At 34.2% G+C, this 17,176-nt stretch overlaps 1 protein-coding gene across 1 annotated transcript in view; it reads right to left on the bottom strand.

The window, feature by feature from the left end:
• LOC137621444 (pyruvate kinase-like) overlaps window positions 1-7,297 on the bottom strand; it is a 40,550-nt gene extending 33,253 nt beyond the window's left edge. Inside the window, exon 1 of the mRNA XM_068351750.1 lies at window positions 7,194-7,297. The gene's annotated coding sequence lies outside the window, so the exon portion shown is untranslated. The remainder of the gene's footprint in view (window positions 1-7,193) is intronic.
• Between the last annotated feature and the right edge of the window lie 9,879 nt (window positions 7,298-17,176).

Raw genomic sequence — 17,176 nt, 5'->3', positions numbered from 1 at the left:
GGGGTTACAGTATCTTGCTTTTCCAACTAAGGTTGTAACTTGGCTAGTAATAATAATAATAAAACTTTGGTGAAAAATTAAACTATTTAAAAAAAAAAATAAATACTCTACACAACTTCACGATAGCTCAATTTCCTTAGACTGTACAATTACAGAACATAGAAAAAATTTTGTTTTGCAATTTCCTCCAAGAATATGTTGAGTACAGTCTTTTGGATTTACAGTAGTTGATACAGTAGGGTAAAACATTCCATGTAAAAATAATGGATGGCAATGTGTATAATTTAAAGAATGGGTTTCAAAGTATTGCTAAGTTATTTCCTCACTTAGAACATTACTAACTTGTGACAAAATGATGTGCTAAGAATATCATAGCATGATACTCATACTGCGGACGTGACTGCACGACTAAAGTTTTCTTATCTATTTTGCCAAATCTTACTCCCTTTCACCACTTATTTCTCCCTAATACTCTCACACCAAATGATACTGATAGAAATTTACTTCTATCTAAGATTTTTAAATGGATTACTGTAGTGAATACATTTACATACCATGAAACCAAAATCTACCCCGAAGCCATTACAGTATACAATATATAGTACAGTAATTATTCAATTCACCCGAGTCGCTCTGTAAAATGCTCCTCTAGCACCATTTCTAAGGCATAGTTATTGCTGAATAAGAGAAAAAAAAAAAAAAGAAAGATGCATGGAATACCAGGAATAAACCTAGCTCGCTCACTCTTTGAGTGTCGGTATAGAAAACTGGGGCGTGATTGAACCACGACCATAGGTCCCTCACCAGTTAGACCTCTCCTTCCTCAACATCCCCCTCCACGCCTACATCTCCCCACCCCTTATCTTCATTCCTCCCAGCACCTGAAGCTTGGACCAACCAGGGTGAGGGAAAAAGGAAAAGGGTGGGTTCACTGGGCGACACAGGTTCCTCGCCCAGAAATAGATTTTTCCTTCGTCAAAATCCCTTTTCTGGGCTCGACCTGTGTCGTCCCTTTTCATGGACAAAATATTTGGGAAGACTATTACAATGACCCTTGTGATGTGTTTGAATTACAGCATGTGCAGTTATTTTCAGAGTTATATTTAGTAGTGTCATGAAATTTCACAGTGTAGTGTACCTGTATCATGAAAGTTAACCCTTTTACCCCGAGACTATTTGGAACTTTCCAACCCTTAACCCCCAGGCATTTTTTTTTCAAGCTCATTTTGCAATATATATTTTTTAAATTGCTCTAACAGCCTTAATTTTCGTCGTAGAGAAGTCAGGTTGGTCTCATTCTTTTGGAAAATGAAAGTTTCTCATAAAGTTATCAAAATATCCAAAAAAAATGTGAACAGCAAGTTTTTGCAAGGACATACCAGTACGTCCATGGGGGTAAAGGGACGAGTTTTGTGAAACGTACCAGTACGTCCATTGGGGGTAAAAAGAGTTAAAACTTTTAAAAGGCAGTGTGTGTAACATGCGTATGAATTTGTGAGCATCAGCTTTGTCAAGATTGAAGGTGAAGGCTTGTTACGAAGAATAATTTTGTAAATAGGAAGTTAAAAGTCATTATAGGTTCTAAGAAAGATTCAGTCTAAATATTGCTTTATAGTACAATATGCATTACAGTTTTGTGAAATATCATGGTATCAAGATACCGGTACATACTTTTATATCAAGGCGGATGGCATCACAGTGTTTGTATGTATCAGATTTAATAAGTTCATTGGATTGAGGATTGTGTATATCGTCACCCTCATAAACTAACTGCCTAAGTCATTTTCTCCACTTGTTGGGAAATAAAAAAGAAAACCTCATTTCCTAATTCTTTATATCATTGTATTGAGCTTCAATTAACAAATTCTAATTCACAAATTCTTCTGCTAAGAATTTGTGAATTGAAACTCAAGACAATGATATAAAGAATTAGGAAATGAGAAGGTTTTTTTTGAGTTCCCAACAAGTGGAGAAAATGACTTAGGCAATTAATTTATGAGGGTGACGATATTACATATCTTCATTAGCCCAAATATACCAGTACAGTATATGAAGCACTTTTATTTTGTTGAATAATTCGCTACCAACAACAACCGACGGAAAGGTAAATGGTACCTCTTACGTCTCTTGTCCTTTCCACAAAATGCCTGGGTACTTTCAAAACAGGTGATACCTCTGCTTGGTAATGGTCCTACACACTATGGCTCAGTGGCCTGTGCCGAGCTGATTGACGACTAGTCGCTGCTTTGGGCTTCCACGCATAGAGCCAGGCTGAGCACTTAACCACACTAGTTCACCAGAGGAAGGTTACTCTGTATTGCTCTTGCTCTGGTACCAGGGTCTGTTTCCCATACATGCAACAAGAACACTGACGGCCCGATTACAGTACTGTATGTTCCCGGATCCGTTTGGATTTTGGAGTTTGTATTCTAGGGAGAAGAAACAAACCCAAACCGGGTTAAGCACACAAACTATAGCATTGTGGGTGTACTGTCAATATATACACGATCGGTCACTAATATCTTTGGGGCACAGACTTCTGTACTAGCTCTTCCGATCAGTGCTGAACTCCTCATTAATCTCCAAGGTAGGTGGTTCTGATGCAGTGGTGGAAAGGGATGACTTGTATCAGTACATTACTACTTTATCCACCATGCAGTATTCCCAAGGGTTCTGGTTTTCGTGGGAAAATGCAGCCATGCTAACTGGCCTGGTTTGAGAAAAGTCCTGGGCTTCTCCAAATCTCAGCAATGACCTCCAGCAGTATTTTCCTCCTAAATGGTTTGGACCCTGCTCCATTGATTCTTGTTTCTTGCTGGCTCAGTCCAGGAATGGTTTTAAGAGGAAGAAGTCAGGGAAGCAACACAGTTATGTCCTGTGCAGACTGTAAGGGCATGCTTAGCCTTGGACATCCTTTGTGTCCTTATCATACCTACCTTCTAGATTCCATCTCCGGACATGTCACAGAGGTTAGAATGCTCATAAATTTATGCAGTGAAAGACTTGTACGACCTTCTGCATCCTGCTTTTCACGAGTCATCACACGGAAGTAGCAAGTCGACTTAACCGTTAGTTCTCAGGTCACATTCACTTGAAGCTTTTGCTCCAAACTTAACCTCCACAGATGAAGAATTCAAGCATTAATCACTCGATGGACTAGTTAAGCATGCAGGCCTCCACGTTTCCAGAGACACATTTTTCACTTCTCAGGTCTTCACACTAGTGTCCTCCCTAGTATATATGCTTGGACCTTTTGAAATAAACTCTTCATTGTCTTTCCAAGATGAGACAAATTATTCCTGGCTCTTAATAAGCTCTGAGGGATTCAATTGATGTCTCATATCTAAGAAAGAAACCCTAGGAATAATGTTTGACTGGGAGCTTTTACCTTGTATTTGTGTCAGAACACTGAGGTGATGCATCTCTTCCTGATCACTAGGACTGCTGAACCACTCTTGTACAGTAGTTTTTATTTCCTTTCCTCACTTGGCTATTTTACCCTGTTAAGAGACCTCGGGCTTATAGCAGCTTGCTTTTCCAACTAGGGTTGTAGCTTACCTTGTAATAATAATATAATAATATGAGGAGAAGAGTGAGCTTGTACTCTCTTCTCCTACCATTTCATTTTATTATTACAAGCTAAGCTACAACCCTAATTGAAAGAGGCGGCGGCTCCAACATGGAAAGTAGCCCAGTGAGGAAAGGAAATAATGAAGTCAGTGTGTCAACAAGCATAAAATTCAAGTTCACAGATATAGTTAATTTTTATTTGGGTCATTCAGCTTACAGCCTATGGACTTTAAGTATAGACCTATATCTAAAGCAGCCGTTATATTTTTTTATTCTTTTTATTCTTGTTATTCATGTGATTGTTATAATTATAGTTGTATTTATCGCTATTTTTTCATTGATATTGCTTGCTATGGTTCTTCTTGTTGCTATGATGGTTGTAGTTCTGGTTACGGTTGCCGTTTCAATGGCCGTAATAGTTCTGTTATGGTTGTTTTTGTTTGTATAGGCATCAATCTTTTGGAAAATAGACCGCCACCAAGACGATCGGAGAGAATCCGTAATAGGCGACAAAATATGCAGTTACACGGCAACTGCCTATTTTAACATGAAGACTCGTTAGAAAACTGCCACTTCTTTTTAATCAGATGTTTTAGCTTCAACAACTACTTTGGATTAATTACTTTTTACCTGTATTTGTTTCTTATTCTTCTGCTGAAGAGGCACTTTGTAAAAAGAGCAAAAGCTTCTGAATTTTCATACAATTAAACAACTCATATAATTGTGAATTTTGAATTCTCAAGATTTATAAACACGACATGGTGTTTTATTCAAGTTATTGTTGTAATGGTCGTTTATGTCCCAGGAAATTCATCAGAAGATGGCCTATCGTAAGTCTATTCATAAAACACTGCCATAAAAATTACTTGAGTATCTGGTCACAGTTGTTCATTGATATTAGCATAGTGTGTACCATGAATCCAACTCGTATGTTTCAATCAAGATTACACTGTCATGCTAAAATATTCACCAACACATTTGGGAGAAGAATCAATATGGCAAAAAATAGATTCTATAATTCCTTAACCCTTCTACCCCCAATGGACGTACTGGACCGTTTCACAAAACATCCCTTAACCCCCATGGACGTACCGGTACGTCCTTGCAAAATACTGCTATTTGCATTTTTTGGCAAATTTTTTTTTATAAATTTATGAGAAACTTCAGGCATTTTCCAAAATAATGAGACCAACCTGACCTCTCTATGACAAAAATTAAGGCTGTTAGAGCAATCTAAAAAATAAATACAGTATTGCAAAACGTGCTTGAAAAAGAAAAATGCCTGGGGGTTAAGGTTTGGAAAGTTCCAAATAGCATTGAGGGTAAATGGGTTAACATTTAAGAATTTGATGTATAGATCTAACCGTACAACGATATTAACCCTTCGAGGATCCGATGACACACTTTCCGTCGTCTTTATTCAATAGTTACGTTACGAAACATTGGCATAACTAAGTTGACGCATGTCATCATTGCTCCCTGGCCAAAAGTCATAAGCTTGACACCGATTTTGTCATAACTGGAATTGATGTAGAGTTAAGATTCGACAATATACGCCTATGAGGACTTAAACGAATATTGGAAACGGTTTTGTAAATCTATGCCTTATGTGAAATATGCTCTATTAGGGGAATTAATTGTGTAGGTCTCTCTATTTCTAAAGATTAGATATGTCTGTATATAACTTATTTCCAGGGATATGCTTTAGGGTAATCATTAACCCTTTTACCCCAAAAAGACGTACTGGTACGTTTCACAAAACCCATCCCTTTACCCCCATGGACGTACCCGTACGTCCTTGCAAAAAACTGCTATTTACATTTTTTTTTTTCAGATTTTTTACAATTTTTGAGAAACTTCAGGCATTTTCGAAGAGAATGAGACCAACTTGACCTCTCTACAGTATGACGAAAATTAAGGCTGTTAGAGCAACTTAAAAAAATATACTGCAAAATGTGCTAGAAAAAAAATAACCCCTGGGGGTTAAGGGTTGGAAATTTCCAAATAGCCTGGGGGTAAAAGGGTTAATACTTATTTCATCTTAGTAACAGGATTACTTATTATGGGAGTTTCAGATATACTAAAATTCTGAAAGCCTTTCCAACCAAACAGTTGAGAGTGGTTAATATATGATAACTCCAATTTCTAGCGAAACTGGAATTCGCTGTAAGAAATGGACGAGTGCTGGCTAGTTTGGTATTTTTCTCTATATGTTTAATAGGGGCTGGGGCATAATAACTTACGTATCTGTCTATTAAAATGTGAAGTATGCTTTTCACTGTAAGTCCATTGTTTACATCTGAGACTGAAGGGGACTTATAGCCATGCATTTTTTCCCATGGTTTGGGGAGCTTTCTGTGTATCTACTATGCCGCATTTGTCAGGGTTTTTTTTAAACCAATTAACAGCTTACAAGTACTTCTTCATAAGTTCCCGGACGTTGTTCTACAACAGCCAATTTTTCCACTCATTCGTCATCAGTTTCCACTTAACCACTATCTCATAAAGACATCTCCAAGAGGGAACTTAAGGGAAGCACATTGATCTATTTTGAAATTTAGTGTAATTTTGTTTATGTTGGCAATTGATTATGATGGAAATGTTCTCCATTCAGTGTAGAGCTATTGTAACTCCTGACACCACAAAACTGATCTGCAATTTCACCAAATCGAAAATTCTAAAAAATGTCCAACATTCCAACTTTTAGAAGTTCCAATGATTCGACTATTCAGCAAGAAAGTTTTTTTTTTTTTCGCAGCTATTAAGTCAAAGAAGAAATATATAAAACTTTCATCCTACTTCTAATGTTCTAACGATTAAACTATTTCATTTGTAAGATTTTCATTTAATAAAACTTCCACCTTAAAATACTATGTACTGTAATAATGAGCCTCATGAAAATGGAAAGACAGCTAGAATTAATTTTAATCATACAGTGGATACAATTTGAAATTATCCATATGATGTAAGGAATTCAAGAAAAAATGTGCCTAAAAAATCACAATTATGAAAAATAGTAAATTATACTAAGAATTATAAAATAAAACTCCTTAAAATTTGCGGTTGAAAAACTAATAAAAATTAATTCAGATGAGAGATAAAGAATTTAATAATTAGGTTTTATTAGTTCCGATGGTATTATAGTTCCGGGAAGGACAATTTCTAAAATAAATAAAATAAATATAAAATAAAACTGTTGTCCATGAAGGAAAAATCATATCTTCATTAAATATGACATTAATTTTGGGGTCTAAAAAATAGTTAGTGCGATAAACCTTAATATATCGCAGGACATACCGGTAACTGTCCTGCATCTTCTATGGTAAAGGAAAAAAAAACAGTTGATATAATAAATTATTGGCAGTAAATTTATTTTGTGAAATATACAGACAGACAACCGTGAAATCCAGAATATCAACGACTACGAAACGATTGCGTCATTTGAATATAGAATGACACCGTCTTCCATTAGATGGTTTACCGGGACCCAGCAATCAGCTGATGGCTTACCCAAATAAAATCGAAAATACTCACTGTCTTCGTAATTAAAAAGCGTAAATATGCAACAACCATTTTAATTTTCCTAACGACACTTATTTAAACCACAATATATTCATAATTACCTTGAATTTAGGGAGTATGGCCGGGAGTCAAGAGGAAATACCTTCACACTAGAGAGAAGACAGCTCGTCTTAGTGAAGGTTGGGGGAATAGGGAGTGAGTAAACCAGTATGCATGTGTTCGTTTGATATTTTCTCTTAATAAATTGTTATTTTCCAATTAAGATTTATATACTTATTACAATTTTATGATATAATTATAAGATATTAAATATTTATTATCAACATTTCATGTATTTCTGAAATAAAACGGTTAAAATAATAAAATCTCTCCCTTTTAATGTGAAATGGAAATCAACGAATAACGCATTCGGACAATGTGTGATCTTCCTAAAGTTTAGGACGTCATCACCAGATGGCATAAGTTTAGGCGCTAAGCAGACGACGGTCAAAGAGAAATTTAAAAAGACCCCAAAAAAATTATATAATAAGTTTTGTCATCAAACGTGTGATAATATTCAGTCGGAAAATAATGTGTTAGGAAAATTGATTAGATTCTTATTCCTGCCAAATATTCTTCTTCTACCGAAAACAATTATTGTCTTGGACCAAATACCAAGCAATCGGAAATATATTATAACGCTGCCAAACGTAAAAATATTTCATAGGACGAGTTATCATTCTAAAATATAATAACTAACACAGTCAATATTTCATATACCATCTCAAATCAGAATACTAAAGAAAATATACTGATAATATACAAATGCAGAGAGAGAGAGAGAGAGAGAGAGAGAGAGAGAGAGAGAGAGAGAGAAGATGTGTATGATAGTATTACAAGATTATCTTAAAACTATTGATTAATTGATAGCCAAGATTATCCCTGACGAAAGTAGATAGTCAACTGATAATACAATATTGCTTTAATACACAATCTAGTGCGTATTTTTTTTTTTTTTACGTCCAGAAGGCCTCTACAACGTTTTCAACGCTTCCAGAAAGCTAAAATCAAAATGTACATAAGATATAAAATACTAGTAATGGATTAGGATAGTGATCAAGTGTTGAATATTAGTTTTTGTTTGAACTGAAGACCAGTCGTGAATTTTCAGTTCGCATTCCATTCTCACCATGTTTGCTTGAAAGCAAAAACCAGAATTGAAATCAAAATAGATTACATAATTGTCCTGTCTTAAAATCAGCGTTAACTAGATTCAAGAGGGTCACTCAGTAGAATGTTGACCTCCGACCTTTTGCTCGACCTTGACCTTGAATTTTGACCTTAACATGTATTAATTGGCGTGGATTTTCATACACTCAAATGTGAACCAAGTTTGAAGTCTCTGTGACAACGATGTCCAAACCTATGGCTGATTACGTGATGTGGATGTTTTGCTCTTCCATAACCTTGACCTTTGACCTTCCAAAATTTAATAATTTCCAACTCTTTACATAACAGTTTAAGATACCTGCAAGTGATATTACTTTACTATTAATTCTGTGGCCGTATGGTTGATGACCGGAATTTTACCTTTTTCTTGACCTTGGACTCGACCTTGACCTTCGACCGTAACACGTATTAATTGGCATGGATTTTCATACACTCATATATGAACCAAGTTCGAGGTCTCTTTGACAACGATGTCCAAATTTATGGCGGATTACGTGAATTGGATATTTTGGTTGACTGTGACCTTGACTTTGACCTTCCAAAATTTAACCCTTTCCAGCTTTTTACATAGAAATTAATACCTGCAAGTTTCATTACTCTACGATTAAAATTGTGGCCTGGCAACTGTTCACAAAAAAAAGAAAAAAAACACACACACACACACACACAAACAGGAGGTAGAACATAACCTCCTCCCAACTTCGTTGGCGGATGTAATTATCCTATAAGTTTAACTGAAGTAAAATTGAATTTGATCATTCATTTCTTTTTGCGAAAATTCACGTATCCTGTAGTATCAGTCTATCTATAAAAAATAATACATATGGCAGTCCTTATAGAAATTCTGTTTGCCACCAATCACCAACTAGAATGAAGTTTTAAAAGCCAGCATTAGCCACATCCATCATAATTCAAAAATATCTTTTAAAAACGTTATATGGCCTCGTTCGGTAATAGATCCTAATATTTATATATATCTCGTTTGATTTATCTTTCCTTTATAACTATGCAAGTTAGCACGTGTTTTATTTATGCATGGTATAATTCCTTATCATGAAATCTAGCTAATGGAATCCACTGGGAGAAGCTTAGACTCACAGTTTGGCCTTGGTTTGACGTAAATATAGATAATACAATCGATATCTGTGGAAATGAGCTATATATGTCTCACGTGTTTATAATGAAATAATCTTCAGTGAGTTCAAGACTCTTAATGTATTGCAGCGTCCCCTGCTGTTGACAGGAAATGATATAATCTCTCTTCAATTCAGTAGGCCTATTGCTCTTTCCCTTCTATGTACGAATGCGTATATATATATATATATATATACATATATATACATATATATATATATATATATATCATCTCCTCTTACGCCTAATGACGCAAAGGGGCTCAGTTACATTTCGCCAGTCGTTTCTATCTTGAGCTTTGAATTCAATACTTCTCCATTCATCTCCTCTTGCCTTTGTTAATTATATATATATATATATATATATGTGTGTGTGTGTGTGTGTGTGTGTGTGTGTGTGTGTGTGTGTGTGTACGTGTGCGCGCTGTGTAGTGTACTCTTTCTAAAGCCCAAAGACATCCTTCATTGTTCTCAGTCTAACATCTGTGACCTTGAGAGCTTATTTGACATTGCTTACTTCAGTTTAAGGGCAGCTTTCCTGGCCCTAATCTCTACTGGACCCACACATTCAGTTTATAGTTTACATTCTTGGAAATGTTGCGTAGCACACTACATAACTGGTGTTCATTCTCAAATCCACATTATCGAATGAGAAGCTTATAATATTACACTGTCTTGGGGTAGAGTTCTCTTGCTTGAAGCCTTGAAGGTACACTCGGGCACACTATTCTATCTTATTTATCTTCCTCTTGTTTTTTAAGTTTTCATAGTTTAAGTATGAGAGATCTATTCTAATGCTGTTATTGTTATTAAAATATTTTATATTAATTTTCCTTTAATTTTCTTGTATAGTAGTATTTATTTCCTTGTTTCCTTTCCTCACTGGGCTATTTTTCGCTGTTGGAGCCTTTGGGCCTATAGCATCCTGCTTTTCCAATTAAGGTAATAATAATAATAATAATAATAATAATAATAATTAATAATAATAATAATAATTTACCCATGTCATCAATATAAAATTCAAACCTTCCTCTAAGAGCCTGGAGAGAGAGAGAGAGAGAGAGAGAGAGAGAGAGAGAGAGAGAGAGAGAGAGAGAGAGAGAGAGAGAGAGAGAGAGAGAGAGAGAATGAAAGTGATAGTTATGCTTATTGAATAATAATAGTAATAATAATAATAATGATAATAATAATAATAATAATAATAATAATAATAATAATAATAATAATAATAATTTACCCATATTATCAATATAAAATTCAAACCTTCCTCTAAGAGCCTGCACAGAGAGAGAGAGAGAGAGAGAGAGAGAGAGAGAGAGAGAGAGAGAGATGAAAGTGATAGTTATGCTTATTGAATAATAATAATAATAATAATAATAATAATAATAATAATAATAATCTACCCATGTCATCAATATAAAATTCCAACCTTCCTCTAAGAGCCTGAAGAGAGAGAGAGAGAGAGAGAGAGAGAGAGAGAGAGAGAGAGAGAGAGAGAGAGAGAGAGAATGAAAGTGATAGTTGTGCTTATTGAATGGCTAGGATTAAGTGGGAGTTTCAGATAATGCCCATGACGAATGTGGGTAAGTGGATGATTGCGTTTTTATCTTATCTATATAAAAAAAAATCACAGTAACTAAATTCTCCTCGGGAGGTGTTATCTATTCAACGCTGTAGTTGTTTAACGTTTCATATTATGTAATTGTGATACAAGAGGATTTTTCTTACATATTTGGATGAGAATTTTAAGGCCAATTTTATTATCAACAGATCATTTGCTGGTCAACCTATATATTAGATTTTGAATATTATTATTATTATTATTATTATTATTATTATTATTATTATTATTATTATTATTATTATTATTTTAAGGCCAATTTTATTATCAACAAATTATTTACTTGTCAACCTATATATTAGATTTTAAATATTATTATTATTATTATTATTATTATTATTATTATTATTATTATTATTACCTCCTAAGCTACAACCCTAGATGGAAAAGCAGGATGCTATAAGCCCAGGGGCCCCAACAGGGAAAATAGCCCAGTGAGGAAAAGAGACACGGAAAAATAAAATATTTTAAGAACAGTAACAACATTGAAATAAATATTTTCTATATAAACTATAAAAGATTAACAAAATAAGAGGAAGAGAAATAAGATAGAATAGTTTGCCCGAGTGTACCCTCAAGCAAGAGAACTCTAACCCAAGACAGTTGAAGACCATGGTACAGAGGCTATGGCACTACCCAAGACTAAAGAACAATGGTTTGGTTTTGGAGTGTCCTTCTCCTAGACTAGATGATAGTTTAATCTTCGTTTAAATGCATAAGATTTTTCATAATTCTGACCATCCTTTACATTCAGATCTCCCAGGACAATTCCATCCTGTTCGTAATACTAGGCAGGCAGTTAATTCTAATAGCCAGGCCTTCTCCATCATGAGGCTCAATACTACACAGTGTTCTAGAAGTTTTATTCCAGCTGTGACCAAGTTGTGGAATGATCTTCCTAATCGGGTAGTTGAATCAGTAGAACTTCAAAAGTTCAAAGTTGCGGCAAATGTTTTAATGTTTAACAGGCTGACATAAGTCTTTTTATAGTTTATATATGAAACATGTTTTGACGTTGTTACTGTTTTCAGAAGGATTTATCGTTAATTTGTTCTCATCATTTATTTATTTCCTTATTCCTTTCCTCACTGGGCTATTTTTTTCTATTGGACCCCTTGGGCTTATAGCATCTTGCTTTTCCAACTAGGGTTGTAGCTTGGCTAATAATAATAATAATAATAATAATAATAATAATAATAATAATAATAATAATAATAATAATAATAATAATATTAATTTTATGTTAAGATCGAATTGATATAAACAAGATTGAAGATATTCTCTGATATTTTTCGCACGTTAGCCAGAAGAGGTTATTAATTATTGGAGAATTGGTAATGTTACTCGGACACACTCTTCTATCTCATTTCTCTTCCTCTTGTTTTGTTAGTTTTTATAGTTTATATAGATATTCATTTCAATGATACTGTTCTTAATTTATCTTATTTTCCTTGTTTCCTTTCCTCACTGGGCTATTTTCCCTGTTGGAGCAACTGAGCTTGAGGCATCCTACTTTTCCCACTAGGGTTGTAGCTTAGGAATTGATAATAATAATAATAATAATAATAATAATAATAATAATAATAATAATAATAATAATAATAATAATAATAATAATAATTAGGTGAATGTGTTTGTTTTAGCTTTTGCCGTTTGGCTTCCGCAAAGGCAATGGAACATGTGATGTCCTTCATATAATTTCCAATACTGTACATAAATCCATTGAATGTGGTCAGAAAGTTCGTATAATTGGCTTTGATTTTAGTGCTACTTTTGACCGTGTTTATCAAGAGGACCTTAAATTCAAATTTAAACAGCTGGAGTAGGTGTGTCTTCTCTTAACAATATTATTGAGTTTTTAAGGTATAGATAGCAAAGAATAGGCCTAGTTGTTGATGGGCACCATAGTGACTATATGAATGAAATATCTGGTGTTCCTCAGGCTAGTGCTCTCAACCAATTACTTTCCATACCATACATACATGATATGTGGTTTAGCCTGGAAAAACAAGTTCATTGCGTATGGAGATGATGCTACTCTCTTTGCATTGATTCCATATTCGTAATATATACATGTGATTACTGAATCCTTTATTAATAGAGATCTAGCTAAAATTGGCGGATGGTGCAAATTATGGGGAATAAAAGTATGATGACATTGGCTCTTCAGCGCCCTGATATCCCTTTAATTATATACAACTCATCTAAATCTCTAGGTGTAATTCTTAATTGCAAATTGACTTTAGAGAAATAGTCTGCTCTCTTACACAAAAAAAGGTTACACATGCATTATTAGTAGTCCTATAGTCTTCCGCCCTGAAAACATGCGTGGCTATATCTTCTCCCAGAAACGGTGAGAACGGGAACATGAGATGACTGTCGAGAAAAAACTAAGTAGAAATTTGTTATCTTTCCCTTGGGCGGAGTTACTCAGGTAGAAAAACGATTAGAAATTCTGCCAAATTATTTCTTCAGCATCTCTTTAATTCACATTTGAACATCTTCAGCTAATAACGATAGCATTGTTTCTCCCACATTATTGAAATTATTTTATTTTCTTTTTTTTTTTCGATCTTCAATTTAATCTGCATCTTTTGGCTTTACTGCTTGCATGCACCCGAGTTGCCAAATCTGCATTTTCTTGGCTGCATTTGTATTGATTTTATTCTTGCACTTCGCTCTATGATATGCAGACGTTGCTACTTCTATAGAGAGTTTTTTTTTATCATAATTTTTTCTAAGCTGAGAAGCTTCACTTCATATATATGGTGTCTGGCATCACCAAGCTTCGTGGTGCTCATGCTTTGTTGACTTTACAGCTTCACTTCATATATTTGATGCCTGGTCAAACTAAGCTTCGTGAGGCTCAAGCTTTGTTGATTTTAAAACTTCTCTTCATATATTTGGTACCCGATGAAACTAAGCTTCGTGAGGCTCAAGCTTTGTTGAATTTAAAGCCTCACTTCATATATTTGATGCCTGGTCAAACTAAGCTTCGCGATGCTCAAGCTTTGTTGACTTTACAGCTTCACTTCATACAGTATGCAAAACTAAGCTTCGTGATGCTCAAGCTATGTTGAATTTAAAGCTTTACTTCATATATTTGATGTATGGTCAAGCTAAGCTTCACGATGCTGAAACCTTATCGAATTTAAAGCCTCACTTCATATATTTGGTGCCTGACTAAACTAAGCTTCGTGATGCTCAAGCTTTGTTGAATTTAAAGCTTCACTTCACATATTCAAGGCATGGAAAAACCAAGCTTTGTGATGCTTTAGCTTTGTTGAATTTAAAGCTTCACTTCATATATTTGGTGCTGGCAAAACTAAGCTTCGTGATGTTCAAGCTTTGTCGAATTTCCTAAATAGGTTATCAATAGAAAGAGTTTGAGAGCAAGTCTCGTTTAGTATTGGCTTAGCTAGAATTTTTACTTAAGGCCTACTTATATGAATCCATTGTAAATCATTCCGTGAATTTCCGTTTAGCAAAATAGAATTAATTGGCATTAGGCCTACTGTTGCTTGCGATAAGATTAGGCATATTCTTAATTTCAAAACTAACTGACAAACCAAAACCCCAATAATTACTATGAATAATACCACGTTTAAATATCCATTTAACACGTAAAAGCAATATCTAAATACATTTCTTATATCTGTAGTTGCAAATTGGAATAAGATAACGTGCGCATCTCCCAAAGGCAGCGAAGAGATGCCAGTTTCGCCATTGTCATAGTAACCTTGACCTTGAGAACGAGACCGGAGCGGCAAACGCTGTTGCCGGGGTCTTTATATTTCTGTTTGGTATAATTTATTGTTTCCATATTTCACTATCGGGAATGTTTTATATAACTAAGTTGATTCTTCATTGTTGCATTCATTTGCTTGATATTTTCGTGAAAAGCTATAGATTTTGTTCATCTTTTCGAACAGTATTGTAGCAAATAAAATAAAACGCCTTTTTCTTTTTACGCAATATTCCATTATTAATGCCACGTACTAGTGCAATTGCGATCTGTAGTCTGTTTTGACATATATAGGCCACACACACACACACACACACACACACACACACACACATATATATATATATATATATATATATATATATATATATATATATATATATATATATATATATATATATACAGTATATATACACACACATATATATATATATATATATATATATATATATATATATATATATATATATATATATATGTATATATTATATATAGTATATATATGTGTGTATACATATGTATTGTATATGTGCATATACATGTGTGTGTCGTTCTAAATATTTTGTTTTTATGTATTCCAGCTCCTGAGAGAGAGAGAGAGAGAGAGAGAGAGAGAGAGAGAGAGAGAGAGAGAGAGAGAGAGAGAGAGGAGAGAGAGAGAGAGATAATATAAGGAGATTTGTGCAGTCAGGTGTTGACATTCGGTGTTTGGAAAAGCCTAAATATCACTGGATATAACTTGATGAAACCGCTGCAGAGAACGTCCTTTCTCTAACTTTTCTTCTTCTTCATCTTCTCTTTATTTTTTTTTGCACAAAAGAATGACAGAAACACAAAAGGAGGGGGGAGTACTTATATAAGAACTGAAAAATGTTGTAACTAAAGTGAATAGATAGCCATAGACCCATGAAGCTCTATGGATAAGATAGACAATAGTCCCATGAAATTTAAAATAGGTGTAGTGTATGCTCCACAAGTAGGTAATAGGACTAAGAGGAAAAAAGAGAAAATGTATTAAGTAGTTATTGATAAGTAGCATAATAACTCTAAGAATGTTCTCGATCAATTACTTTTCATACTACATACACACGTGGTTTAGTCTAGAAAACAAGCTCATTGCATATGCAGATGATGCTACTCTCTTTGCATCAATTCCATCCCTGATGGCAGATTTGTGGTTGATAAATCAAAAATGGATATCAAGGTAAAATTAGTGCATCGTGCAAGTTATGGGGCATGGAGTCCTGAAAATTTCATGGTATGATTGTAATAGACCTATGACATTGACTCCTCAACATTAAGATCTTTGCATTGACAGTATGTTTTTTAACTATATACAACTCATTTAAAATTCTAGGTTTAACTATTGACTGTAAATTTACTTTTGAAAAACACATTCGGCCCGTTTCTTCTTCAATTACGCACACACATACACACACACAGACACAAATGGCTTATTAGGAAAGTTTTTTAAGATATTGGGTGATCAATCTGTTCTGAGGAAATGTTATAATTCTTTCATTCTGCCTTGTTTCGAATAATGATCTCCTGTCTGGTCTTCAACTGCTGATTCTCATCTTAATTTGTTGGACAAGAACTTACGGTCTATTAGATTCTTTATTTCTGATCTGGATATTAATCTTTGGCACACTCGTCTAGTTAGTTCTGTGTTCATGTTGCATAAGATCTTTCATAATTCTGACTATCCTTTGCATTCAGATCTTCCCAGACAGGACAATCCTGTACCAGATTTGCGATTAACTTTAAGTCTTTCATTCTCCATTAAAATGCTCGATACTGCACAGTAACTCTAATAACAAAATGCAATAAGAAAACAAGCATTAAAGAAAGAAAGAAAGAAGTGGCAAATGAAATGAAAAGTAAATAGAAAAAAACAAAACAGCAGAAATGACAAAGTTGTGATATGTAAATAGTAACGGGGGAAGGTGAATTTAACATTGACGAAGATGCCACACCATTATTATTATTATCATTATTATTATTATTATTATTATTATTATTATTATTATTATTATTATTAACTGAGCTACAATCCTAGTTGGAAAAGCAAGATACTATAAGCCCAAGGGCTCCATCAGGGAAAAACAGCCCAGGGGGGGGGGGAAGGAAATCAGGAAATAAATAAACAATATGAGAATAATGGACAATTAGAATAAAATATTTTAAAACAGTTACATCAAAACAGATATTTCTTTTTCATATATTAACTATAAAAGACTTATGTCAGCCTGTTTAACGTAGAAACTTTTGTTGCAAGTTTGAACTTTTGAAGTTTTATCGATTCAACTACCTAGGCTAAGATGAGGAAGATCATTCCACAACTTGGTCACAGCTGGAATAAAACTTCTAGAATAC

The sequence above is a fragment of the Palaemon carinicauda genome, chromosome 28 (genome assembly GCF_036898095.1).
Source record: "Palaemon carinicauda isolate YSFRI2023 chromosome 28, ASM3689809v2, whole genome shotgun sequence".
NCBI lineage: Eukaryota > Metazoa > Arthropoda > Malacostraca > Decapoda > Palaemonidae > Palaemon > Palaemon carinicauda.
This window is presented reverse-complemented; position numbering and strand designations above follow the sequence as displayed.